The 27076-nt window shown below is 33.4% G+C and overlaps 1 non-coding gene and 1 pseudogene across 1 annotated transcript; both read left to right on the top strand.

Annotated features, from left to right (window-relative positions):
* The first annotated feature begins 13279 nt into the window (after window positions 1-13279).
* LOC131176560 (small nucleolar RNA R71) lies at window positions 13280-13386 on the top strand. Its single transcript, XR_009146573.1, has one exon. It is a non-coding gene; the product is annotated as a small nucleolar RNA R71 (small nucleolar RNA).
* A 3250-nt stretch (window positions 13387-16636) lies between these two features.
* LOC110640931 (beta-glucosidase 18-like) lies at window positions 16637-25474 on the top strand (annotated as a pseudogene).
* The last annotated feature ends 1602 nt before the right edge of the window (window positions 25475-27076 follow it).

Genomic DNA, 27076 nt, shown 5'->3' with positions numbered 1-27076 from the left:
ATATATATATATATATATATATATATTTATTTATTTATTTATTTATATATGCAAATTTTGCATTAAGAAGCCCCATGAGCACAAACCAAATACATAAGCAATTAAAAATATGTAAAAATAATATAGCGTGAAAACCATAGACGCCAAATTAACTGATGCAAGTCCTGAAAGCCAATATACTTTAACAACATGGACAATTTTTCTATTGAACCTTTACTATCTGTGTTTTGCATCTTACCTCCAACATATAATAATCTCAGACAACAAAAGAGGATATTATTGGCATCAACTAATGTGTCATTCACACGTACACTACAGGATAATGGTCTGTATTTTTACCAGATGTATAATATAATGAAGTGTGTAATTCAGATAATACATTAATGCAATAGGTCCTTATAGTGTAGAGTTAAACATTAACAAGATCCAGGAACATGATTTTCCATGCCAATTTTAAGTCACAGCAAATGTGGATTTGCCATGTGAAGGAATTCCAATTAATAAATGACAGGACCACTTGTTCTATGTAGCAGGCAAAGACTTGTTACATTATTCCTATATACAAGATTGCCCCTACTCTTCCCACTAAGCAATTAACAATTGCTACACTTTCTTTACACACTAGACACATAAACAATCTCTATTTCACTCTTGCAACTGAATATTTTAGTAAGCAATTTCCATTTTTTAATGCTTTAGAAATATAACAAAAATTAGCAGGGGAGGGGTAGGTGGGCAGAATAAGAGCAAGTAAGAGAATGTTTATGTATTAACGTAACATTTGTCTTATTAAAATTTATATTTTATATCTGTTAGTTTGACACTTATTGAAAAAAAAATTTAATTTTGTTTTCTCTTTATTCACAGTTTCAATGATTCAATCTGCACAAATCAAAACTTTATCCTTTATCCTTAGGCCGTCGTAATTGAACCACGTTTTATTTTGTGGCATTTCTTTAATTGTATTATTCTTTCAGGATATGAGGGATTTCTTCTTTTTTAATTATTTTTTATTGACCACCAAGCAGTTTTGCTATTGCTTGTTGGCCATTAGAAGACAACTGATCGGTTGGTTTTGAATGCATTTATCAATTCTACGTCATAGTTTAATTTTCTGTCATTAATTCCTTCGATTCTTGATGCGTCCCAACCGTAAGTGCACGGTCGCATTACAAGTAGTATAGAAAAATATCGATCCACGAGGAGTTGTGTTAATGATTGAATTTTCGATATAAAAGTTGACTAAATTGAAGTATTTATGAAATTAAAATAATGAATTAATGGGTAATGGAGTATGAAATCTAAATGTGCAAAATTAATATTCTATTCAATAATGTATTAATTAAACTAAAGTTGCATCAAATAAAAATAAGCAAGTTCAAATATGGCAATATTTAAAATGGCAAATGATTAAATTCGATTAGAAATTAACAATGGTAAAAAGGTGATTCCGGAGTTCGGGATTTCATATTCGAGCTATTTTGAGATTTAAATCGGTTATCCAATTTTATGAAACTTATGGGTTTTAAGGAGATTAATTCTTAAATCCTTTGAATTCCCTTTCGAGTGAGACAAAGAGTGCCTTAATCAAACTAATCCTACTTTCGTGGAGTTAGAATTAATTAAGACCCATTAAGTTCTTTAATTAATCTGTGAATCCTCTTAATCCTTAGCCTATTTCTAGGTCTAAGTTAATTAAGTCCAATTTCACGATTATCTATCACAAGGCCTTCTCCTTTGATTGCTTCAACCATGGATTAAGAACATTACTCAATGGGATCCTTCATTAAGCATGTCATTAAGCATACAAGAAATGAATAAAACTCATTAAGACCACAAAATATGGATTACCCAATCAAAATCCACAAAATATCTCAAATATTACAACCCTTACTCCAGAATCAAAAGTAAACTACTCACTATCCATAATGCTTACAAGATATGATGAGTTTAAATGGAAATAAAGCTTTAATCTAAGCTAAGAAGTAAGAAATTAAACACTAGAAATGTAGAAAAGTGTAAAGAAAGAAAGAAATCTGCAAATCTTGGTTGAAAAATGGTGTGGAAGGTGAAAATGACTCCTCAAATTCTGCTCAGCCTCCTCCTCTTCTTCTTTGCTCCTTGTCTCCTTCAAAAATGGGAAAATGAGACTATATATAGCATTTTTCTGACATGGAGCCCTAAAATAGTATGTTCTAGGAAGAATACATTAAGGGAATCTTCTGCCAGCTCATTAATGAACTCTTTATGGGATGCATAAGTGGATGCATAAGTTATGCGATCCCTTATGCGATTTAACTGGTTCTGGGTCACTTATGCGAAGCTGCATGACTTGGTGCATAGGTTATGCACAATTTCGTGAATGTGCATAAGGGAGGTGAGAATGTGCATAAGCTATGCAGTCTCCTTATGCACATTTCGGCTGGTTCTGGAAGAGTGATCTTCCTCCTTATGCAGATCTGCATAGCTTATGCGGCAAGTTATGCACGGTTTGGTCAATGCATATTTCAGCTTGAAAACTTGTTTTTGACATCTTTTTGCTGTAGAAGACACTCCTCAATGGCAAAATTCTCTTTAGTCCTTCAAAAACACCATTTTTCCTACAAAACAAAGTAAAAATTACAAATTAGTGCAAAATTAACAACTATGAAAAACTAACTAATTAACTAATGAAATTAGCTAAAAATGACTAATAATCAAATAAAAAGGGTTATAAAATTAGACCTAAATGACTATGCAAAATGTATGCATCAAATACCCCCAAACTCAAGCTTTTGCTTGTCCTCAAGCAAACTTTAAAATGTGGTGCAAAGTTTTTAGGGGTGCCTTATCCAAAGAGTTATGAAAATCACCCATTAAGGTAACTTAACACACCTTTAGCCATACCAACAATCCATATACCCATCCTTCAAAATGCAAAGAATTTAATGCTTATCCAAGCTTTCACCGCTTAGCCATCAAGTCAATTATCATTCAAAATCCCAAACCAACCAATCAAAAGAGAGAGTCATGCTCAAAAGGAATTCTAGAACAATCAATAGTCAAAGTGTCTCTATATAGAATGATGGAATTGAATGAATGAATGAATAGTTCTCCAATCCCATAGGCAAATTCCCTACTCCTATCTCCACTAATGTAGCAAGTACTTTCAAGAGATCAAAGGTCTTTTTATGGATGTAATGGGGCCATGGGATTCAAAAAGAGGCTAAGAAGAAAAATGGGTAAAAAGTATTCAAAGCATGAGAATATGTTGCAATTTTGAAACATAAGGTACACTTTATTATATATTTTTTTCTTTTTTTCTCTTTTTTTTATATGGGAGAGAGAAATACACAATGAGGATTGTCAAGTGCTAGCATAGTTTACATAAAAATGGAGGGACATTTTGATACTTTAACTTGTATTTTGCATTTTCTTTTGATGATTGTCCCTAAAATTGCCATCCCCAAACTCATTTCTTTTGATACTTTGGGTGGATTTCTTTCATTTTGAATGACAATGGTGAAAAGCACATATACTAGCACTTTTACAAGGTGACAAACATTTCTTCTCCCTTTTATTGTATTTTTTTCTTTTCTCTTTTTTTTTTATGTTTTTTTTTTATGTACCTAATATTATGAATAATTAATCTCATGAAAAGGGTTGGAGTGTTTGGTTCATTGGCTAGGTAGTAATAAGGGTTTCAAGAAAAATTAGGGACAAAAAGGCTCAAAGGGGTTTGCAAGGGTCAATTTTAATTAGGAAAAGGGCCAAAGGTTTAAAATGAGGAGGTTTAAATCAAAGAATGCCTAATCATCTCTCTTTTCAAGTACAAGCTGGTATTTCGCCTTGAAAGGTTTAGAAAATTTGTTCTAGGATTGGTGAGACATCATTTGACTACCTTATATCCAATAACTCCCTCTAAACACTCCAATCTCTAAATGACTAGTTGGGTGGCTTTTTGGCTAAGAAGATATAGGCAAGGGATAGACACTTCAAAACCTTGCACCTTTTAGGAACTTTCAATCCACAAACCCAACTAAAGGTAAGTCAAATCACTCTCATAGGCAACTTTTCAATACTCAAGGGATTTGGCAAAAGATTTTAATGCATGGTGCATGATTCCTAAAATGAGTAATGCATGAACTAAATGGAGGAAGTCTATTTGTATGCAATTTGTACAATTTCTAAGTGATGTATAATGTGTGTGTAAATGTGTAATGAATATGTATGTATGGATGTATATGTAAAATATTTACAATATATGTAAATGAAATGGGATGAGATGCTCTTATACTCAAAATGTGAAAAATAAAGCTAAAAATCAAAATGTGCACCCCCAAACTCAAAATTAGACATTGTCCTCAATGTCTCAAGCGATGATAACCAAAACTCAAAGCAAATAATATTGACCAGGAATTGTAAAAATTAAGAGCAAAAAGAAAGAGTTACCTGGTATGAGAATTCAAGATAAAGGGATGCATAAGAAGCTGCACAGGTTATGCAGAGTTAAGAGCTGTCCAGAGTATGTGCATAGGTAAGGTGCATAAGCCGTGCGGTGCTGCATAAGAGGCAATATATGTGGCATAGGCTATGCAGGACAGTTGCATAAGGGAAATACAACCTGTGCAGTGCTGCATAAGTAGCAGAAAGGGTTGCACAGGCTATGCAAAAGTTGTGCATGAGGAAATTCATAGCTGTGCAGTGTATACAAAAGCTGCTGCATGGGAATTGGCAAGGGGAAATGTACAACCAGCAGTAGAAGTATTGAAATATAGACAGAGTATGGGCAAATATGTACAAAAAGGCAATAAGTGCAATAAAAATCAAAGAAGACTAATGTAATAGCTATCCAATAAAACTTCAAAAGAAACAGAATTTAAAAGAAACTAATTCAGAACAAACAAACATAATCCAAAACAAACTATAAATGTTTGAACATATTTACAAAGAAAAGGTCCTACAAGATTGAACAAAAGTAAAATAAACACTAATCTATGTCTATTGTTTTTCCTTTGTCCAAGGATGTTGCTAAGGGGCTGGTGGCTGCTGCCGGCTGTCGAAATGATGGTGCTGGAGGAGGTGATGGAGGTGGGGGTGGCATGCCCAGAAAGATCATGAGTTGCTTCACCATCTCCTTCAGTTCTTTCTGTTTGTCCCTGGTTTCCATGACAAGGTCAAATAGCTGATCATGACGATCCTTTAGTGTATCAAGACCACTGTCAAGCTTCCTATCCACAAAGTAGATATCATCACTAAGCCTGTCAAGGTAGGTGAATAAGGCTTTAGTGTTGAATGCAGGAGGTGCTGTGGATGAGGAAGGTTCAGCTGTAGGAGGAATGGGCTGAGCAGAGGCTGCTGGGATGTCCTGTGCAGGCTGATGGGGTGGGGTAGGTGTAGTAGGGTGCTGTGGGACTGATGGGAAAGGTTGGGTTTCTGGTTGTGCAATAGGCTCAGTTTCTGCTGCAGGGTGGGCAGTATCAAAATATGATAAATGGAACCCTGTTTTGGTTAAGTGTGCAGTATCAAAATATAAAGTGTCCTCAAGTGCTGGGATTGAGTGCTCTGCAGGATTAAAACCAAAATGCTTGGCTATGACAGTAATGAGCCCACCCAAAACAATGTCACCTATGGATTTGGTGGCAATATGCAGCACATGTTCACAAAAGAAGTAACCAGGAGATACCTTAACTTTGTGAAATGCACACCATAACATAAATAGTTCAGATTTGCCCACAGCACCAGAACTAGTCCCTCTGCCCAATATGGTGCTAGCCATCAGCCTATGAATAAACCTAAGTGCAGGGTCAAGGATTTGGGATGTTTTGGATCTACCAGCAGAGAAAGTTTGAGGTTGGTTTGTTATGATTCTCCAAAATTGGGCAGGATTCCAAATGCCCTTGTTGGCTACCTCTACTCCAGTATGTGGTACTCTAAAGAACCCATCAATTGCAAAACCAAAAATGCCATGAAATTGGTCCAATGACAGCTCTCTATTTTGCCCCAAGCATCTAAATGTCATAATTGGTTTATGGTCTACATCATGCAAGTTGAGGGTAGCAGAGAATGAAGAAATAAACTCCAAAACTAGAATTGGATAAACTACCTCTTGCTTATGCACAAATTCTGTTCAACCCATACCATCAAGAAATGCAACTACATTGTCAAATAAACCAAGAGATTGTAGAGCATCAGCAGATATATACCTAGTAGGTTGTACCCTTCTATCTTTGAGTCTCTTGAAAGCGGCTTTTTGAATTGTATCAGGGAGAGGCCAGGGTAGCTTTGATACAAATGAGGTTGCGGAAATTGTCTTTTTGCTGGAAGAGGGTGTAGAGGCTGGAGCTTTTGGCTTTTTGGGAGGCGGTTCAAAGCGGTGGGATGGGTGGGTCTTTGCGTTTGGACGGGGAGGAGCAGAGGACATGGGTCTCACAATTTGGGCCGTGATTTTGGGTTTGTCGGTGGTGGGGGGTGGGGGGGGGGGGGTCGTTTGTGGAGGAGGATTGGGCGTGGGGTGTATCGATGACAATGGAGAGACTTCGAGAGGAGAAGCGGGGCGGGAATGTGGAGGGGAATCCATTGCCGATGGAGAAGAGATAGGGGGGAATGAAAATGTAGGGGGGAATTTAGGGTTTTCGTGATGAGAGTGCTAGTGGAGAAGATGGGAGAGAGACGGCGAGAATGCCGGAAGGAATGGAGGTTGAAAGGCGGTCGTGGGGTGAAGAGTCGGGAAGTGGAGGTGGGAAGTTTTGTTTGCCGAAAATGAATTTGAATCGGGTTTGTAAGAGACTGCATAAGGGGAAAATGATTTATGCATAACCTGTGCACTCTTTTATACATGTTTCAGAATGATTTAAACTTCAGAGAAATGCTTATGCACAAGTGCATAGGTCATGCACTGTCCTTATGCATGTTTCGGTGACCCTTGAAATGTTGAGGAGCGAAGTCATGCGGGAGTGCATAAGTTATGCACTCCCCTTATGCATCTCTCGGCAGAAGTGGTGTTTTAGAAAATCGGGTCATGCAGAAGTGCATAGGTTATGCACTCTGCTCATGCACTGTTCGGCAATTTTTGGAATTTTGGTTGGTGGTCATGCAGATGTGCATAGGCTATGCACTCTGCTTATGCACTGTGTGGTGGGTTTTGAAATTCAGAATCTTTGGTTATGCAGAAGTGCATAGGCTATGCACATTGCTTATGCAGGTCTCGGCAAAGTTTGGAAATTCAGAGTTTTGGTTATGCAGAAGTGCATAACTTATGCATCTTCCTTATGCACCCCTCGGCAGGTTTGATTTTTCTGGGTTTCTGGTCATGCAGAAGTGCATAGGCTATGCACTCTGCTTATGCAGACTTCGGCAGAGAGAGAAAATGAAGAATTTGAGGTTATGCAAATGTGCATAGGTCATGCACTCTGCTTATGCAAGTTTCTGGAGATGTGAATTTTGAAAAAATGAGGTTATGCAGAGTTGCATAAGCTATGCACTCTCCTTATGCACTTGCAATAAAGGTGAAAAATGGCAAGAATTGTGGTTATGCAGGATTGCATAAGCTATGCAGTTGCTTATGCACAATTTAACAAGATCAAGAATGCAATAGAACATGGATTGCAAGTGTGAAAAATACCCTAAAATGAAGAAATATAATTCCATGAAGCATAAACCACAAGAAATTTTCACTAAAAACACATCAATATATACAAAGTGTATCAGAAAGGCATCACACAAGCATGTAGACATTGATCCTACATAAAAGACCTTTGAGAACTATGCCATTTTAAGTCAAATTCTGCAAATCAACATTTAGCACATAAAATTCCATAAAATCTGCATAAAGTTGCATCTAACCACAAATGAGAAATGAAATCTCCAAGATTTGCCAAGAGAATGCAACATTTCTACTTTGAATTCTACAACCCAAATAAGCTCAAAACTGCAAAAATAACTCACTTACCACCATATTAACATTATAAGCACAAGTATTAAAAAGTTACACACCCAACCTCACCAAAAGCACAAGTCATTAGCTGCAGACACTCTTTTTGCTGCAGAATGTACATTTCCTCTGCATTAACCAGATTGCAGCTTTCAGCAGTTCACCAACCTTCCTCCATTTAAATACATCCAACCTCATCAAAAACATGAGCCATTTTGCTGCAGACACCCTTTTTGCTGCAGAATGTACATTTCCTCTGCATAAACCAGATTGCAGCTCCTGCACAGGTTATGCAGCAAAAACTTATCAGTTCTTTTGAAGGACAAAATTTTTCAAGTTAAGAATTACTTTCCCAACAGTTCACCAGCCTTTCTTCATTGAATTACATCTACAAGAGACAAAATTTAACAATGTCAAAAATTGAATTTGGGGAGATTTAAGATAAAAACAAAATTAATGAAAATGAAAGTAAATCAACAAAAGCAAAATAAAAGGACTTGGGATGCCTCCCAAGAGGGCTAATTTATAGTCCTTAGCTGGACTCTTCATGAATTTTACTGAAAAGAGGTGAGGGATTGGAGAGCTTGTAACAGCTTGCTCCTAGTATTGGGTCTCCAGTTATGTAATGTTTCAATCTATGCCCATTGACCTTAAAATTCCCAGATTTTTCACTCCAAATTTCTATTGCTCCATAAGGGAAAACCTTAGAAACTCTATATGGACCAGTCCACCTTGACTTAAGTTTTCCAGGGAACAATTTCAATCTTGAGTTGAACAACAAAACTAAATCACCTTCTTTGAATTCCTTTTTCCTCAGATGCTTATCATGCCAAACTTTAGTTCTTTCTTTGTAAATACGGGCACTTTCATAAGCATCCATCCTCAATTCCTCAAGCTCATTAAGTTGTAACAACCTTTTCTCACCAGCTTACTTAAGATCAAAATTCAAGGTTTGAATGGCTCAATATGCTCTATGTTCTAGCTCCACAGGTAAATGACAAGACTTACCATACACCAACCTAAAGGGAGTAGTTCCTATAGGGGTTTTGTAGGCAGTCCTATATGCCCATAAAGCATCATCTAGTTTGATAGACCAATCTTTCCTAGAATTGTTCACTGTTTTCTCCAAAATATGCTTGAGCTCTCTGTTAGAAATTTCAACTTGTCCTGAAGTTTGAGGATGATATGGGGTAGCTATCTTGTGCACTACACCATACTTCCTCATTAAGCTCTCAAATTGCTTATTACAAAAATGGGAACCCCCATCACTAATTATAGCCCTAGGAGCTCCAAATGCTCAAGACAAATTTCTTCAAAAATTTCACTACCACTCTAGCATCATTAGTTGGAGTTGCAATAGCTTCCACCCACTTTGACACATAGTCAACCCCAACTAAGATGTATCTATTACCATATGAAGGAGGGAATGGCCCCATAAAATCTATTCCCCAAACATCAAATAATTCCACTTCAAGAATATTATTTAGGGGCATTTGATCTCTTTTTGACAAATTTCCACTCCTTTGACATTTATCACAATCCAACACAAATTTCCTCACATCCTTAAAAAGATTTGGCCAAAAGAAACCAGCTTGCAAAATTTTACTAGTTGTCTTAGAGATGCCAAAATGACCTCCATAATCAGAAGCATGGCAATGATGCAAAATACTCTGTACCTCCTCTTCAGGAATACATCTTCTAATTAAACCATCACAACATCTCCTAAAGAGTAAAGGATCATCCCATCTATAAAACTTCACCTCATGCAAAAACTTTTTCTTTTGTTGCCATGTCATACCTAGAGGTAAAACTCCACAAGATAGATAATTCACAAAGTCTGCATACCAAGGTAGTTTAGCAACAAGAGAGAAAAGTTGTTCATCCAAGAAAAACTCATCAATAGGGATTTCATCCAATTCTTCACCATCCAATTTCAACCTACTAAGATTGTCAGCAACTACATTTTCAGCTCCTTTCTTATCTCTAATCTCCAAATCAAATTCTTGTAGCATCAGAATCCACCTAATGAGCCTAGGTTTAGCCTCCTTTTACGAGCAAATACTGATGGTGCATGAACTTAAAATATAACCACCATTGATTCAATAATGTAAGGTGTTAACTGTTCCTATGAAAAGACATTTGCCAAAAATTCCTTTTCAGTTTTTGCATAATTTGTTTGATCCTCATACAGTGTTCTACTAGCATAATAAATAGCATAAGCCTTTTGTCCTTTCTTTGACCAAGAACAGCCCCAATTGCATAGTTGCTAGCATCACACATAATTTCAAAAGGTAGGCTCCAATCAGGTGGTTGCATGATTGGTGCAGTGATAAGAGCTTGCTTCAACCTGCAAAAGGCATCCAAACACTCTTGGTCAAATACAAATGGTGTGTCATTACTTAGCAAATTAGACAAAGGTTTAGCTATTTTAGAAAAATCCTTGATAAAGCGTCTGTAGAACCCGGCGTGTCCTAGGAAACTTCGAATTCCCTTGACATTGGTAGGAGGAGCCATCTTCTCTATCACTTCAACTTTGGCTTTATCAACCTCTATTCCTCTATTAGACACAAAATGTCCAAGCACTATCCCTTCCTGGACCATAAAATGACACTTTTCCCAATTTAACACAAGGTCAGTATCTGCACATCGCTGCAAAATTTTAGAAAGGTTAGCCAAGCATATATCAAATGAAGATCCATAAACAGAAAAATCGTCCATAAAAACCTCCATTATGTCTTCAATGAAATCTGAGAAGATTGCCATCATGCACCTCTGAAAAGTGGCTGGTGCATTACACAACCCAAATGGCATCCTTTTATAAGCAAAGGTTCCATATGGACAAGTAAAAGTGGTTTTCTCTTGATCATTTGGATGGATAGGGATTTGAAAAAAACCTGAATATCCATCTAAATAGCAAAAGTAAGAATGCCTAGCTAGTCTTTCCAACATTTGATCAATGAAGGGAAGTGGAAAATGATCTTTTCTAGTGGTAACATTTAATTTTCTGTAATCTATGCACATTCGCCAACTAGTCACTGTTCTGGTGGGAATTAATTCATTATTTTCATTTTTAACAACTGTCATTCCACCCTTTTTTGGGACAACATGTACTGAGCTCACCCAAGTCTATGCGAGATGGGATATATGATCCCTGCATCAAGCAACTTCAAAATTTCCTTTTTAACAACTTCTTTCATATTTGGGTTCAACCTCCTCTGATGTTCAATAGATGGTTTACAATTTTCTTCCAAAATGATTCTATGCATGCAAAAGTGTGGGCTTATTCCCTTAATGTCATCTATGGTGTATCCCAAAACTTTCCTAAATTTTCTCAACACTCTTAATAACTTATCAGCTTCTAAGGTACTCAAATTTGCATTTACAATTACTGGATAAGTGTTATTAGTGCCAAGAAATTCATACCTGAGCTGAGAAGGAAGTTGCTTAAGTTCTACCTTAGGTGCATCTTCTTCCTTGAATGATGATTGCTTAAATTCAGCTTTTTCCTTTTGTGTGAGTTGAAAAACTGGAGCAGAAATGAATGGTGGACTTCCCTCTAAGTGTTGAGCATATGCAGCTACATGAGGGTTGTCATAATCTATGCCTCCTCCATGAACCAAATAATTTTCAAGTGGATCTTCTGGATATTTCTTTCTGAAGTGTTCTTCAACCAGCTCATCAATAATATCAACTCTCAAGCAAGTATCAGCTTCAAAATGATTCTTTTTCATAGTGTTATTAATATTGAAAACCAATTGCTCTTCACCAACCCTAAGAGTCAGCTTTTCTCCTTTAACATCAATCAATGCTCCTGCTGTAGCTAGGAAGGGTCTCCCCAAGATAATTGGAATATTAGAATCTTCCTCCATGTCCAAGATGACAAAGTCAACAGGTATATAGAACTTTCCAACCTTCAGGGGCACATTCTCCAAAATCCCTTCAGGATACTTGATTGTTCTGTCGGCTAACTGAAGAGAAATGTGGGTTGGCTTTAGATCTCCCATGTTGAGCTTCTCATAGATGGAAAGGGGCATAAGGCTAACACTAGCCCCTAAATCACATAAGGCTTTTGTAGAACATGATTCTCCGATGTGGCATGGAATTGAAAAACTCCCTGGATCCTTAAGCTTTGGAGGAAGTTTCCTTTGGAGGATAGCACTACATTCTTCTGTCAAAGCTACAGTTTCATCATCTTCAAGTTTTCTCTTGTTTGAGAGAATTTCTTTCAAGAATTTTGCATAAGAGGGCATTTGTGAAAGAGCATCAACAAAAGGCACATTTATGTAAAGTTTCTTCAAAACCTCTAAGAACTTCCCAAATTGCCTATCAAGCTTGGCTTTGTGAAATCTTTGTGGAAAGGGAAGTTGTGGTTTGTAGGGCTCAGGAGGTATATATTTCTCTTCCTTTTCTTCAAATTCCTCTTTACATTTTTCTGCACTCTCTTGTTTTTCACTCCCATCAGTTCCTTTTTCATTTTCTCTCTTCTCACTATTTTCACTCTTCTCATCATTTATAACTTTACCACTTCTTAAAGTAATAGCTTGACACTGCTCTCTTGGATTTTCTGGTTGACTTGGAAGCTTTCCAAAAGATTTGGCACTTGAGGAAGATGCTTGTTGTGCAATCTGATTTTCCAGCGATACATTGTGTGTTTGCATCTGTTCCAGCCTTGCCTTCACCTCTCTCATCTCCTCATCATGCTTATTTTGGTTAGCAAGTATCTGTTGCAATAAAGCTTCAGTGGTGGAATTTCGTTCTTGCTGTTTTGGTGGAGGGTTCATATTTTTCTGCTGAAAATTAGGCAATGGTTGCCTATTTTGCTGATATGGAACTTGACTCTGCTGTTGTGGTTGAAAATTCTGATTTTGAACTTGATTTTGCTGATTTCCCCATGAAAAGTTGGGATGATTCCTCCAATTTGGATTGTAAGTTTGAGAATAAGGATTCCCCATTTGCTTGTTTCCATAATTACCAACATATGCTGCTTGTTCTCCATAATCTACTCCACAGCTGGTTGTTTCCTCTGCATAAGCCACTTGTTGTGAACTTCCAGCTGATGTTGATGAACTAACCAACATACTCAAATCTTCCATCTTCTTAGCAAGGACATTTGTAAGTGCATCAAACTTTGCATTAATCATGTTGAATGGATCAAGATCATATATTCCAGCAGCTTGCCTTTTCTGAGTTGGAGCTGGTCCTCTTGGACTACTCCAAAGATGAGTATTCTTTGCAATTTTCTCCAATAGCTCATAAGCTTCATCTTCATGCTTTATAATAAATTCTCCTCCTATTTGAGCATCAATAATTCCTCTGATTGCAGGAGTGACATTGGTGTAAAAATTTTGATTTATCATCCATTTCGGAATGGCATGATGTGGGCATAATCTCTCTAATTCCTTCCATCTCATCCATGACTCATAGAGAGTTTCATCTTCTCTTGGTCTGAAAGCTGTCATTTGATTCCTCAGCTCTTGAGTTTTTCCAGGTGGAAAATATTGTGCAAGAAATGCATCAGTGAGTTGCTCCCAATTTGTAATGGAGTTATGAGGTAAAGAATCAAGCCAATCCAATGCTCTATCTTTCAAAGAGAATGGGAATAGCTTCAATCTTGCTGCATCATCAGATACTCCAGGTTGTTTTTGCATGTCACAGATCATAGCAAACTTCTTTAGATGTGTGTGTGGATTTTCAGAAGGGTGTCCTCCAAATTGAGAATTCTGAATCATTTGAAGAACTCCAAAATCCATCTTGTAACTATTTGCATCAATCCTTGGTCTTGCTATGCTCTCTCTCAAATCATCAAAACGTGGAAAAGCATGATCCATCATACTTCCCCTAGGCACGTTTGCATTAACAACTTCTTCTCCTTGGGCTTCATTTTCATTGTTTTGACCATTTCCAGCATTACCAACATCAATTCTAACTCTTTCATCAGCCATGTCTGCTTCAATTTCGGTTTCTCTCAATGCTTCTTTTCTTTTTCTGGTTTCTTTCTTGTTGGCCTTACAAAATTTCTCTATTTCGGGATTGAACAATAAGGATGTATCACTTGAGCTTCTAGCTCTTCTCATAAAAGATTAAAAGTACCTGAAAAAGAACAAACAAGCACAAAATGAAAAGGTAACAAAAAAAATAAAACTATAAACAACTAAAATGATCAAGAATTCAATCTTAAACAAACAACTCCCCGACAACGGCGCCAAAAACTTGATGCGTCCCAACCGCAAGTGCACGGGTCGTACAAGTAGTATAGAAAAATATCGATCCCACGAGGAGTTGTGTTAATGATTGAATTTTCGATATAAAAGTTGACTAAATTGAAGTATTTATGAAATTAAAATAATGAATTAATGGGTAATGGAGTATGAAATCTAAATGTGCAAAATTAATATTCTATTCAACAATGTATTAATTAAACTAAAGTTGCATCAAATAGAAATAAGCAAGTTCAAATATGGCAATATTTAAAATGGCAAATGATTAAATTCGATTAGAAATTAACAATGGTAAAAGGTGATTAGGAGTTAGGTATTTCTTATTCGAGCTATTTTGGAATTTAAATCGGTTATCCAATTTTATGAAACTTATGGGTTTTAAGGAGATTAATTCTTAAATCCTTTGAATTCCCTTTCGAGTGAGACAAAGAGTGCCTTAATCAAACTAATCCTACTTTCGTGGAGTTAGAATTAATTAAGACCCATTAAGTTCTTTAATTAATCTGTGAATCCTCTTAATCCTTAGCCTATTTCTAGGTCTAAGTTAATTAAGTCCAATTTCCTGATTATCTATCACAAGGCCTTCTCCTTTCGGTGCTTCAACCATGGATTAAGAACATTACTCAATGGGATCCTTCATTAAGCATGTCATTAAGCATACAAGAAATGAATAAAACTCATTAAGACCACAAAATATGGATTACCCAATCAAAATCCACAAAATATCTCAAATATTACAACCCTTACTCCAGAATCAAAAGTAAACTACTCACTATCCATAATGCTTACAAGATATGATGAGTTTAAATGGAAATAAAGCTTTAATCTAAGCTAAGAAGTAAGAAATTAAACACTAGAAATGTAGAAAAGTGTAAAGAAAGAAAGAAATCTGCAAATCTTAGTTGAAAATGGTGTGGAAGGTGAAGATGACTCATCAAATTCTGCTCAGCCTCCTCCTCTTCTTCTTTGCTCCTTGTCTCCCTTAAAATGGGAAAATGAGACTATATATAGCATTTTTCTGACATGGAGCCCTAAAATAGTATGTTCTAGGAGGAATACATTAAGGGAATCTTCTTGACTCATTAATGAACTCTTTATGGAATTGCATAAGTGGATGCATAAGTTATCTGATCCCTTATGCGATTTACTGGTCTGGGTCACTTATGCGAAGTGCATGACTTAGTGCATAGGTTATGCACAATTTCGTGAATGTGCATAAGGGAGGTGAGAATGTGCATAAGCTATGCGATCTCCTTATGCACATTTCTTTGGTTCTGAGCAGTGATCTTCCTCCTTATGCAGATCTGCATAGCTTATGCGGCAAGTTATGCGCGGTTTGGTCAATGCATATTTCAGCTTGAAAACTTGTTTTTGACATCTTTTTGCTGTAGAAGACACTCCTCAATGGCAAAATTCTCTTTAGTCCTTCAAAAACACCATTTTTCCTACAAAACAAAGTAAAAATTACAAATTAGTGCAAAATTGACAACTATGAAAAACTAACTAATTAACTAATGAAATTAGCTAAAAATGACTAATAATCAAATAAAAAGGGTTATAAAATTATACCTAAATGACTATGCAAAATGTATGCATCAATTCTGAACTAGCAAAACGACATGGATTAAACAAGATTATTTATGTAAATCATTATTCTTCACAAAAATTAGCTGTTTAAATTCAGAAAAAAAAATAATTTAGATGCGTCTTTCTTTTTATTAATTAATTAAAAGTTTGCTTTCTTCTAAAAAAAAATGTTCCAAACATGTCGTCATTCTCGCTTGACGTGCGAGATTTTGGTTCCACACAACATCTTTTAGCCTAAAAAAAAATTATATAATACAAAGTGAGTGGCCATTACTGAGCATGGCCATGTTGACTTTATTATGACTTTATTTAAATTTTTCGCAAATAAATTACGAATAGATGTGTTTATTAACAAGTAGATGTGTCTGTTAATAGATAGACATATCAATTCTATATAAACAGTCACAACTGTTTGTATAGGTGTCTGTTAATAAACAGACATGTCTATTCTATACAAAAGGTCATAACTGTTTATATAGGTGTCTGTTAATAAACAGACATGTCTATTCTATACAAATAGTCACAATTATTTGTATAGGTATCTTTTAATAAACAAGTATGTCTATTACATAAACAGTTGTATCTATTGGAGATAGACAGATGTGTCTATCTAGTAAAGGTGCTATGACTTTTCATTCTTTATAAATATGGATGAGTTTTTCAATCCAGATATATACTACTTCTACTTCTTCTTCTTTTCTTCTAGTCTCTCTAAATTCGGTTCGTATAAAGAGTTCTTAAGGGAAATCTTCAGGAGTTGCTGTCTGCAGATTTCAGGCTTTGTTGTATCCTGGAGGTATATTGCCATAACCTTGCAGCAATCTAGTGGGGGCAATTAATACCTTAAAGATAGTGATTCATCACGCCTCAAAGCCTATTCTACACCCACTGCCTCAACAATTTTAAGGTATTAATCGCAATGGAGTCTAAGGTTATTTCCGTGATGAATCAAGAGTTCGTGAAACTTGATCATTTTAAGGAACAAATTATGTTCACTAAGAAGGTGAAAGCAGACTAGGAAAAGAAGATGAATTGCCATGCAGAGGTCATATTCTCAATAACTTATCAGATAGGCTATAAGATTTATTTACCTCTGTGAAGCCTCCAAAGGAAATCTGGAATTCGTTAGAATTCGAATACAATACAAAAAAAAAAAAGGTATGGATAAATTTCTCATTATGAAATATTTTGAATTCTAAATACTTGATAATATGCCTGTTATGGATAAGTCCATGAGTTGCATATCTTTGTTTCAAAGTTTAAGGATTTGAAAGTGGTAGTTCCTAAATCATTACAATTAGGAAGAATAATAGCACATCATACTTCTAGTTTGAATGATTATAGGAAGAAATTACTGTATGCCACATACGACTTTTCTCTTAAACAGATTTAGAAATATTTACACATTAAAAAGTTGTTTATGTGATAATTTATTTTATATTGATGACATGCTTATAATTAGAAGAAATATAAGGTTATATTATGATGCTAAAGCTCATGGTGAATGTGTTAAAGAAGATAATAAGATTTATGTGCATAAGTCGAAAAACACTTTTTATATGCATAAATCCTAATTCATATTAATTGTGTCTATCACTAACTAGGTAGGGATATTGTTAAAATATTAGTAATAGAAAATTTTATCTCATTTCAAAAGAGTTATGTCTGTTCATTAAAAGATATCAAAATGAACTATTTATTACCGATAATTATATCTATTGTGAAATGTATAAGTAAACAAATATAATTGTTCTAAGAGATACAAAGTAAATGGTTGTATATGTTCTAAAAGGTATAAGTGAATGGTTGTATATGTTCTAAGAAGTATAAGTGAACGATTGTATATGTTCGAAGAGGTATAAGTAAACAGATGTAATTATACTAAGAGATACAAAGTGAACAGTTGTATCTGTTGTAAAAGGTATAAGTGAACAGATATAATTATACTAAGAGATACAAAGTGAACAGTTGTATCTGTTGTAAAAGGTACAAGAGAATAGATGTAATTGTTATAAGAGATACGAAGTGAATTGTTGTGTCTATTATAAAATGTGTAAGTGAACATATATAATTATTCTAATAGATACAAAGTGAACTATTGTATATGTTTGAAGAGATGCAAATGCTTTATAAATAGCAGTTTTGAACAAAAATCTATTAACTTTTCTTTTTTGTCTCTTCTCTTCATTTTCACCTACAATCAATATTATTATTCTTTAATTTATTCTTGGGAGAATTTTAAAATTACTGTCTAGATTTATATTTTGATTACTATCCTTGAGGGATCTGCCTAAACTACTTAGCTATAAAATAGTGGGGGTTTTACTCTTTGTCAATTTCATTATATTAAGGGAAGTAAATACTCCATATGATATTTATTGCAAATTGACTGAAAATTTTGGTAGAATAATTGCTCAAATTGAGTGTGTTAGTGCTATTGGTAGCTTAATGTATGCTATGCATTGCACTACTTCTCATATTGCTTTTGCAGTATGTAAGTTATCAAGATATACTAATAATCCCAGTGTGGAATGTTGGAAAGAAATTTCAAGGATTTTTTGGATATTTAAAAAAAAAAAGAAATTATAAGCTATAGAATAAATTTCCAATTGTGCTAAAACCATATAAAGAGTTGTATCCATGCAAAAAAAAAAAATTATGTCCCTTGGCTAAAAGATGTAACTAAATGCAATTGTTCTTAATAGTTACATGTACGAACATATCTAGACTGTGAATTATTTATGTAGTTCATGTTATAAACATGTGATTATATGGTTGACTAGTGAAGCAAATATGGTGGAGATCCTAGAGTTATATAAATGCCAATTGGATAAGTAGTACTAAGGATAATAAGTCAACCTTTGGTTGGGTGTCCACTTTAAGTGGAGATTCTGTTTCTTAGGCATCAAAGAAACAAACTTATATAACTCATTCTACGGTGAAATCCGAATTTATAACTTTGGCTAATGATGGTAAAGAAACAGAATGGCTGAGAAACTTGTTATCGGATATTAAGTTGTGGCCACAACCTGTGCCATCTATTTCTTTATATTGTGATAGTCAAATCAGGATAGTTAAAGCTTATAGTAAAATATACAATTGAAAGTCTATACATATAAGCTTAAGACATGAAAATGTAAGACAATTAGTCTCTAATGGTGTTATTACCATGTTTATGTTAAATCCTATAATAATCTAGCAAATCCTTTAATAAAAGGGCTCTCGAGAGTTATGATCATAAGTACATGTGCTGATTAGGATTTAAAATATTCCATTAAATTTACTAATGATGGGAACCCTACTTTATAGTATTATTACTAAATAAAGTTTAAAGGGTAACAAGTCATTAGTAAATGTTGTAATTAAAGTACTTAATGTACTAAGTTAATAGAATGAGGATGAGTATTTATACTCTTAATGAAGTTTAAAATTATTACAAAGGAAACTTCACCTATATGAACATAGGAAGTGGTGCCGCTTCAACAAAAGTGAGAATAACTTTTGTAAATGTTCATGAAAATAGGAGGTAGCACAAGGCCATATTTGTGCTAAAATTTTGGTGAACTTTTTAAGTCAAACTAATTGATTCGTGTGTGTAGTATTTCCTGTTCTATTTAATAGGAATCTAGGTTTAAGCTAAGGCCACCATGATTTCTTTAGAACTTTGAAAAACTTACACTAAGGAAAAGTTTAAATCGAAAGATACTTTTCATTATGCATGAAACAATGGGATCTAACAATACAAGCTAAGTGGGGGATTGTTATAAATAGCTTGTATGTTAGATAGTATAGAGAGAAAGAATTCCTATATTGTTAAAATATAAGGGAATGACAAGAGTAAAATATGTATAGAATTATATATATATAATTCAATAGATATTATTCTATTATGGTACTTGGCACGTATATGTGTGAAATAAAATAATTATCATATTATAATTTTCGTAAATAAATTACGAACAGATGTGTTTATTAACTAGTAGATGTGTCTGTTAATAGACAGACATATCAATTCTATACAAACAGTCACAACTGTTTGTATAGGTGTCTGTTAATTAACAGACATGTCTATTCTATACAAAAGTCATAACTATTTGTATAGGTGTCTCTTAATAAACAGATTTATCTATACAAATAGTCACAACTATTTGTATAGGTAGCTTTTAATAAACAGACATGTCTATTATACAAATAGTTGTATCTATTGGAGATAGGCAGATGTGTCTATCTAGTAAACGTGCCATGACTTTTCATTCTTTATAAATATGGATTAGTTTTTTCAATTCAGACATACTACTTCTACTTCTTCTTCTTTTCTTCTAGTCTCTCTAAATTCAGTTCATATAAAGAGTTCTTAAGGGAAATCTTCAGGAGTTGCTGTCTGCAGATTTCAGGCTTTGTTGTATCCTGGAGGTATATTGCCATAACCTTGCAGCAATCTAGTGGGGGCAATTAATACCTTAAAGATAGTGATTCATCACGCCTCAAAGCCTATTCTACACCCACTGCCTCAACATCAATTACACTAGAGTTTGAAGAAAATTATCATGAATTCATGATGCCACCTCATCTTTTGCTTTGTATTTTGGTTTGCTTTATTTACAAATAGCCATTAAATTTGCGCTAACATTATATGCATACACGCCATTTGTCATTTTGCTACGTAAAATTTGTTAAAATTTACAAAATAGCCATCAACACTCTTGCTTGATTTTGTCTGAAATTACCATCCATTTGCTTAGTGAAATTTGGCTCATATTTACAATATTACCATTATAATTAGTTTATTGTTTGGCTACCATTTATTTTATCAAAATTTACGAAGATTGCCATCCTTTTTTTGTGAGTGCTTTGCTCAACTTTGATTGCCGTATTATGTTGACAAGTTACAACAAGTGCCTTTGCTTAATGGGTGTTCGTTGAATTAAAATTTTCATCAAGTTGTCATTGTTACTTTTGTCCATGGTTTTATTGAGATAAGTTTACATTATTAATGATGTTTGATAATACTCGTTAAATAAAGTAGGCAAGAGTGTGATTATCTCACCACCGTAGCACGCCTGCATTAATGGCCAATAACATTTCATTATTTCTATTTTATTTATTTAATTCCAATTTTATTTGTGATTTTACTTTGAGTCCTTAAAAGACTTATAGTGTGAGCTGAATTAAAATATTAATTCAATACTCATTTTAGAGATTAGTCTCTAGAATTAATTTAAAGCAATTTTTATAATTTTAATTGGATTAAAATTATTTAGTCCAAAACTATTTTAAATAGCAAATTGTAGGAGAACCTAAAATACCTTCAAGAATTCACCACTTTAGTTTTCGCATCGCCTTTGATCATAAGCCTTCAATTAATGAAATATAAAATAAATTCATAACATATATTATATGAAATTATCTTCAAAAAAAAGGTACTTAACTCATCTACAGCGATAGTCTCCAGGTTAAATAAATTAATGGTGCTTAACCCATCCATAGCTATTGTCCATCAAGCTAAAACAAAAGGTGCTTAGCCCATCTACAATGATAGTCTATTAGACTAAATAAAACGTAGGGTGTTTAGTTCATTTACAGCGATGGTCCGCAAGGCTAAACAACTGAATTAAATTAATAAAATTTAAAATTATGAATTTTTAAATTTCGATCAAAGTTTTTTAATTAAATTAATAAAATTTTAATTCCAGTAATTTTATCTTTGCATAGAACAATCTTTAATAATTTTCACCTTATATATGATCAATGTTGTCCATGATATAACTATCATAAGAGAAAATGACTTTTTAGTATTTTTCTTTCTTCACTTTTTTCTGTTAGAACAAAAATAAATGCAGAAAAATAAAGAACATTTTTATTGAATAGGAAGATATAATCTATACAACTCTCTTAATCCAAAGACTATTAATTGTGCTATTTATATAGCAAAAGTCTAACTAAATATAATAAAATCCCATGTATATCTCAACACTTAGTCAAGATTAGATCATTATTTTAAAAATTGAAATGCAACAACATTAAAACCTATTATTCCTAAAATCTTGAAGGATATCATGAAGACTAAATCAATCCTGTTTGAATTAAGTTCAAACATTCTCTCCCTTAATTCAAACATGGACTTCAAATTTTTTTTTTTTTTGAATGGAGCACTTCTCTCCATCTGTCAATTTGAGTCTTGGAACACTTCTCTCCAGTCGATAAATTTGTGTGTTGGAGCACTTCTCTCCAGCCTACAATTTTGGTGCACTTCTCACCATTTGTTGATGCACTTCTCACCAACCTTTGCTTTTGATTTTCTTGGAGTACTTCTCTCCAATTTCTTCATTATTGATGCACTTCAAACTTCTCTCCAATAACCCATGATAAATTTGTGTTTAAAGATTTCTCTTATTTTCCCATAAGATCATTGAGGCTCTGATACCACTGTTAGAACAAAAATAAATACAGAAAAATAAAGAACATTTTTATTGAATAGGAAGAAATAATCTATACAACTCTCTTAATCCAAAGACTATTAATTGTGCTATTTATATAGCAAAAGTCTAACTAAATATAATAAAATCCCATGTATATCTCAACACTTAGTCAAGATTAGATCATTATTTTAAAAATTGAAATGCAACAACCTTAAAACCTATTATTCCTAAAATCTTGAAGGATATCATGAAAACTAAATCAATCCTGTTTGAATTAAGTTCTAACATTTTCCTCCTTCTGTTTTTCTATTTGGTTGATGGAAACCAGTGAATATTTTTACCAAGGGACTTTGATTCTGAATTTTATCTGTATTTTTTACGTTAAACGAAAACTTATTTTCATCTTGATTCGTTTATTCTGAAAATTAATATATAATTTTGCTAATTTTAAGTTCTAAATCTGTTTAATTAATTTAGGATGAGTCTGGTTGGTTTAACTCAGACTCAATCCATTAGGAATTTTTAATGTTTTAATTTAAATTTAGTTTAATTTAAAAATTCAAGCTATTTATTTATTAATCTAATAATGAAATATTATCAATTCCTTTTTTTTTTAATTTATAATATATATAAAAATTCAGGCTTAACTTATTTGTCAAGCATAATTTAATTATATTAAAAAAATGATATTAGTAATAAAAATAATTTTTAATCGTTCTAAGTTGAATTAGACAAGTCTCCACAAGATGCAGAACAAAATAAAATATGATGATTCTTTTTTCCTTTTAAATATTGAGAATATTTTTTTGGTAGAATAAATATTGAAAATATTATAAATTATGTTTGTATTTTGATAGGATGACATAGAGTTGATGCATTCACTTGGAGTAAATTCATATAAATTTTCGATTTCATGGGTTAAAATCCTTCCAAGTACGTTTCATAAAAATTTTCCATTAAATATGAGTTTTTATTTCATTTCTTCATGTTTTAATTAATTTTAATCTTAATAATAGAGGGTAGATCTGGAGATATCAATTCTGAAGGAATAGCATTTTACAATAAGCTTACTGATGCTCTTTTGCTCAAAGCTAAATACATAGCCAGCCTTATTTTATGCTACTTTAACACTTAGATTTAAGTAATTTTGTATTATTATTATTAGTATTATTGTTATTATTATTATTATTATTATTATTATTATTATTTATACCTCTTTAATTGTATAGGAATAGAACCGGTTGTTACCTTGCATTATTTTGATGCTCCTCAAGAACTAGAAGATCAATATGGCACTTGACTAAGTTCTCAAATACAGTAAGTTTCTCCTTATTTGCTACTTTTTTTTAGATAAAAATAAAAGAAAAATTGAAAAAAAATGTGTGCGGAGGTTCTAATAATAGAAAATTATATGTTCAGCATTTGCGACAGTTGTTAATAATACGCGCAAGATTAATAAACATCTAGTCCGCCATTTTAATTTTTTTATAGGGATGATTTCGGCTACTTCGCAGATATCTGCTTTGAGGCTTTTGGGGACAGAGTCAAACATTGGATTACACTCAATGAAGCTAACATGGTGGCCCAATATGGCTACTACAGTGGAATATGGCCACCAAATCGATTCTCTTACCCTGCTGGCAAATGCAAAGCTGGGAGCTCTGAGTTAGAACCCCACATTGCTGCTCATAATATGATATTGGCGCATGCCACAGCAACTGAAATTTACCGTAAGAAGCATCAGGTATTTTATATATTAGCACATCAAATGTTGAAAAGACAATTCCTTCCCTTACCATGTTTACTTAATAAAATTATTACCTGAAATAGGAAAAACAGGGAGGAAAAATTGGCATTGTATTACATATCTATTGGTATGAGCCATTGAGAGACATTCCCGCGGATCGTGTGGCAGCTCAACGAGCTTTAGGTTTCATTGCTGCATGGTAATTACTAACTCCAATTAAAGTTTTATACTATAAAGTTATTGCTAGCTCTTAGATGAATTAATAGGAGTGCAATTCTTTTGCTGTGTGTGTAGATTTATGGATCCCATTATGTTTGGAGAGTATCCACCAGAGATGCAACAGATAGTAGGTCTAAGGCTACCAACATTTTCAGCGGAGGACAAGAGGAAACTGGCGAATAAATTAGATTTCATTGGAATCAACCATGATAGCACTCTCTATGCAAGAGATTGCTTGTTGACACCATGCAATTATCATGATGATTTACTTAAAGATACCTTTACTTATGGAACTGGAGAGAAAGACGGAGTTCTTATAGGAGAGCCGGTAAGATATGCAAAAGCTTATAATATAAATAATAAATCAAATGATAATAAAAGTATTTAACATTGCTTTTTTTTTTGTTGTTCTTATACAGACAGCAATGCCTACCTTCTATGTTTTTCCAGATAGCAAGGAGAAGACGATCATGTACTTCAAAGATAGATACAACAACACACCTATGTACATCACAGAAACGGTATATATGTCAATAAAGCCCAATACCATTTTTTTTAATTATCTGCAGATAACTTAACTATGTGTACAATTAGCAATTATCAAACTGAGAATTAGTAATTCAGTCTCAGGACTTAAAAAAATATGCACAACTTGCAGGATATGCACAGCCTAGTAGCAAAAACATTGAGGATATGCTTAATGACATGAACAGGTTGGAGTACATGCAGGGCTACCTCACTTCTTTGGTCTCGGCAATTAGGTAAATTCACATTTCCTTGTCTATCAATGTTCTTGAAAATCATGGGTTCTGTTTTTAGTTGAAGTGGTGACTTACGAAGGTTAATAAAAATTACAGGAATGGAGCAGATGTGAGAGGCTACTTCCATTGGTCTCTGATAGACAATTTTAAGTGGACATATGGTTATACAATAAGTTTCGGGTTGTATCATGTAGACCGCAGAACAATGCAGAGAACACCAAAAATATCAGCCAAGTGGTTCCAACATTTCCTGAAAAATGAATCTAGTTTCTTTCATGCCCAAGAATAGCAACAAAACAATATTGTGCATTCGAAATCTAGATTGTTGAAAAGCTAGATAGACAGTGTGCATATATATATATATATATATATATATATATATATACATACACTCATATTTATTCATTGATTTAAGTTGGTCCTGCTGTGGCATTTGCAATCCAGATTCTTGCAAAGTTAGATACAGATAGTGTTCATTCATATATTGAAGTTGTCCCCTTAGTACATGAAATTCACATGGCTATGTCACATGTACAATAGTTGTATCACATGTACAAGAATATTCAAGCTTCTATCCTTAATAAGAAATTTAGCTATACTTTATTACTTCACATTACCTATTTTTATACCAAAAATGAAATGCAAGATATATCGTTAACTATTCCGAAGTCAATAGACTACTCAAAACACCCACAATTAAAGCCTGTTTTGTAGTCAATAAAGCCTGTTTTGTGGTCAATAGAAATGCATAATAATATATAAAAAGAGTGTAATAGCATATAAAAAATATAATTTCTTATTTATTGATGCAATTTTAGTAATAAATAAACATATTTAATAAATATTAATGAGAATGCTGCACTTGTTAGAAAAATCATTTAAATAATTATATGATTATATAATTAATAAAAATTTATAAATTAAATTTTTATTAAACAATAATCAGTATTTATTTTTTTTTTATAAATCATATATTTTTTTTTAATTTTAAATAATTAGAAAAAATTAACAAAAAAAAGGCACATATCACACCCAAGTTAGCATATTCCATCTGTACTCAATCTAGCACCTAAAATATTAACTGAAAAAAAAAAATAGTACAAAGACATAAAAATACAAAATAAGACATAAAAAAAACTTGAAACTTTATTTATTTTTTTTTTCATTTTCCATTATTTTTTATTATATATATATATATATATATATATATATATATATATATATATATATATATATTAACTGTGTAATATTTAATTATTATTATTTTCACTTTTAAAATATTTTTTTTCTTGAATTTCATAAAATTATTATTATCATTACTGTTATTATCTTTTATTATTAACATTATGATTTTTAAGTTTAATTTTTTTAAAAAACATTGAGGGACCAATTGTCCCTTATATATAAATTATTATAACAAGCTCGCAAATCTAAGGTGCACACACAAATAGCACAATCACACAGTATTGAAAAGAGAAGAAGAATAATGCAGGATTTAATGTGGTTCAATTACAAGGTTTACGTCCACGGGCAAGAGAAGAGAAAAAAAGTTTCACAATGATGAAAAGAGCAAGATACAATTAATCAGAACTTTCAAACCCTAACCTTAGTGTGTTTTCCGAATATCTTACAACTCTACCGTAAATGGTAGAATATTACAATATTTATACTAGTCTATACTGCAGGGGCGTTGCCCCCATACTCCTAAGGAGACCAGTGGTGGGCTACAGGCCCAGGTCCATCGGCTCGTGCCCTCCGCTACCATCACAAATCTCATATTTTATCCCAATTGGGTTGCAGCGTGAAACTTTTGGATCGGGTCAAAATTTAGGTCCATGAAAAATATATTCAAAATCCAAGTCATAAAAATAACAATTCTTCCCCTTGGCTCGAATTCCCTTTATCATCAACAAAATAACCATAAAACACTCTATCTTGCCATATGCCCTTGCAAGGGCATTACTGAGCATTACAAACACCAATCAAGTCTAGGCAATGCCTAAACTTGCTGACTATGACTCTCTTGGTTATCATATTTGTTGGATTATCATGTGTAGTGACTTTCTGCACAGCTATAGTCTCTTAATGAAGTGATATCTGACATTAATGTACTTAGTTTGCTCATGGTACATCTAATTCTTTGTGAGATGTATTGCACTCTGGCTGTCACAAAACACTGTTGCCTTATTTTGTATCAACCCAAGATCACCCAT

The sequence above is a fragment of the Hevea brasiliensis genome, unplaced genomic scaffold (genome assembly GCF_030052815.1).
Source record: "Hevea brasiliensis isolate MT/VB/25A 57/8 unplaced genomic scaffold, ASM3005281v1 Scaf165, whole genome shotgun sequence".
NCBI lineage: Eukaryota > Viridiplantae > Streptophyta > Magnoliopsida > Malpighiales > Euphorbiaceae > Hevea > Hevea brasiliensis.
The sequence above is the reverse complement of the archived record's forward strand: the minus strand, read 5'-3'. Positions and strand labels throughout refer to the sequence as shown.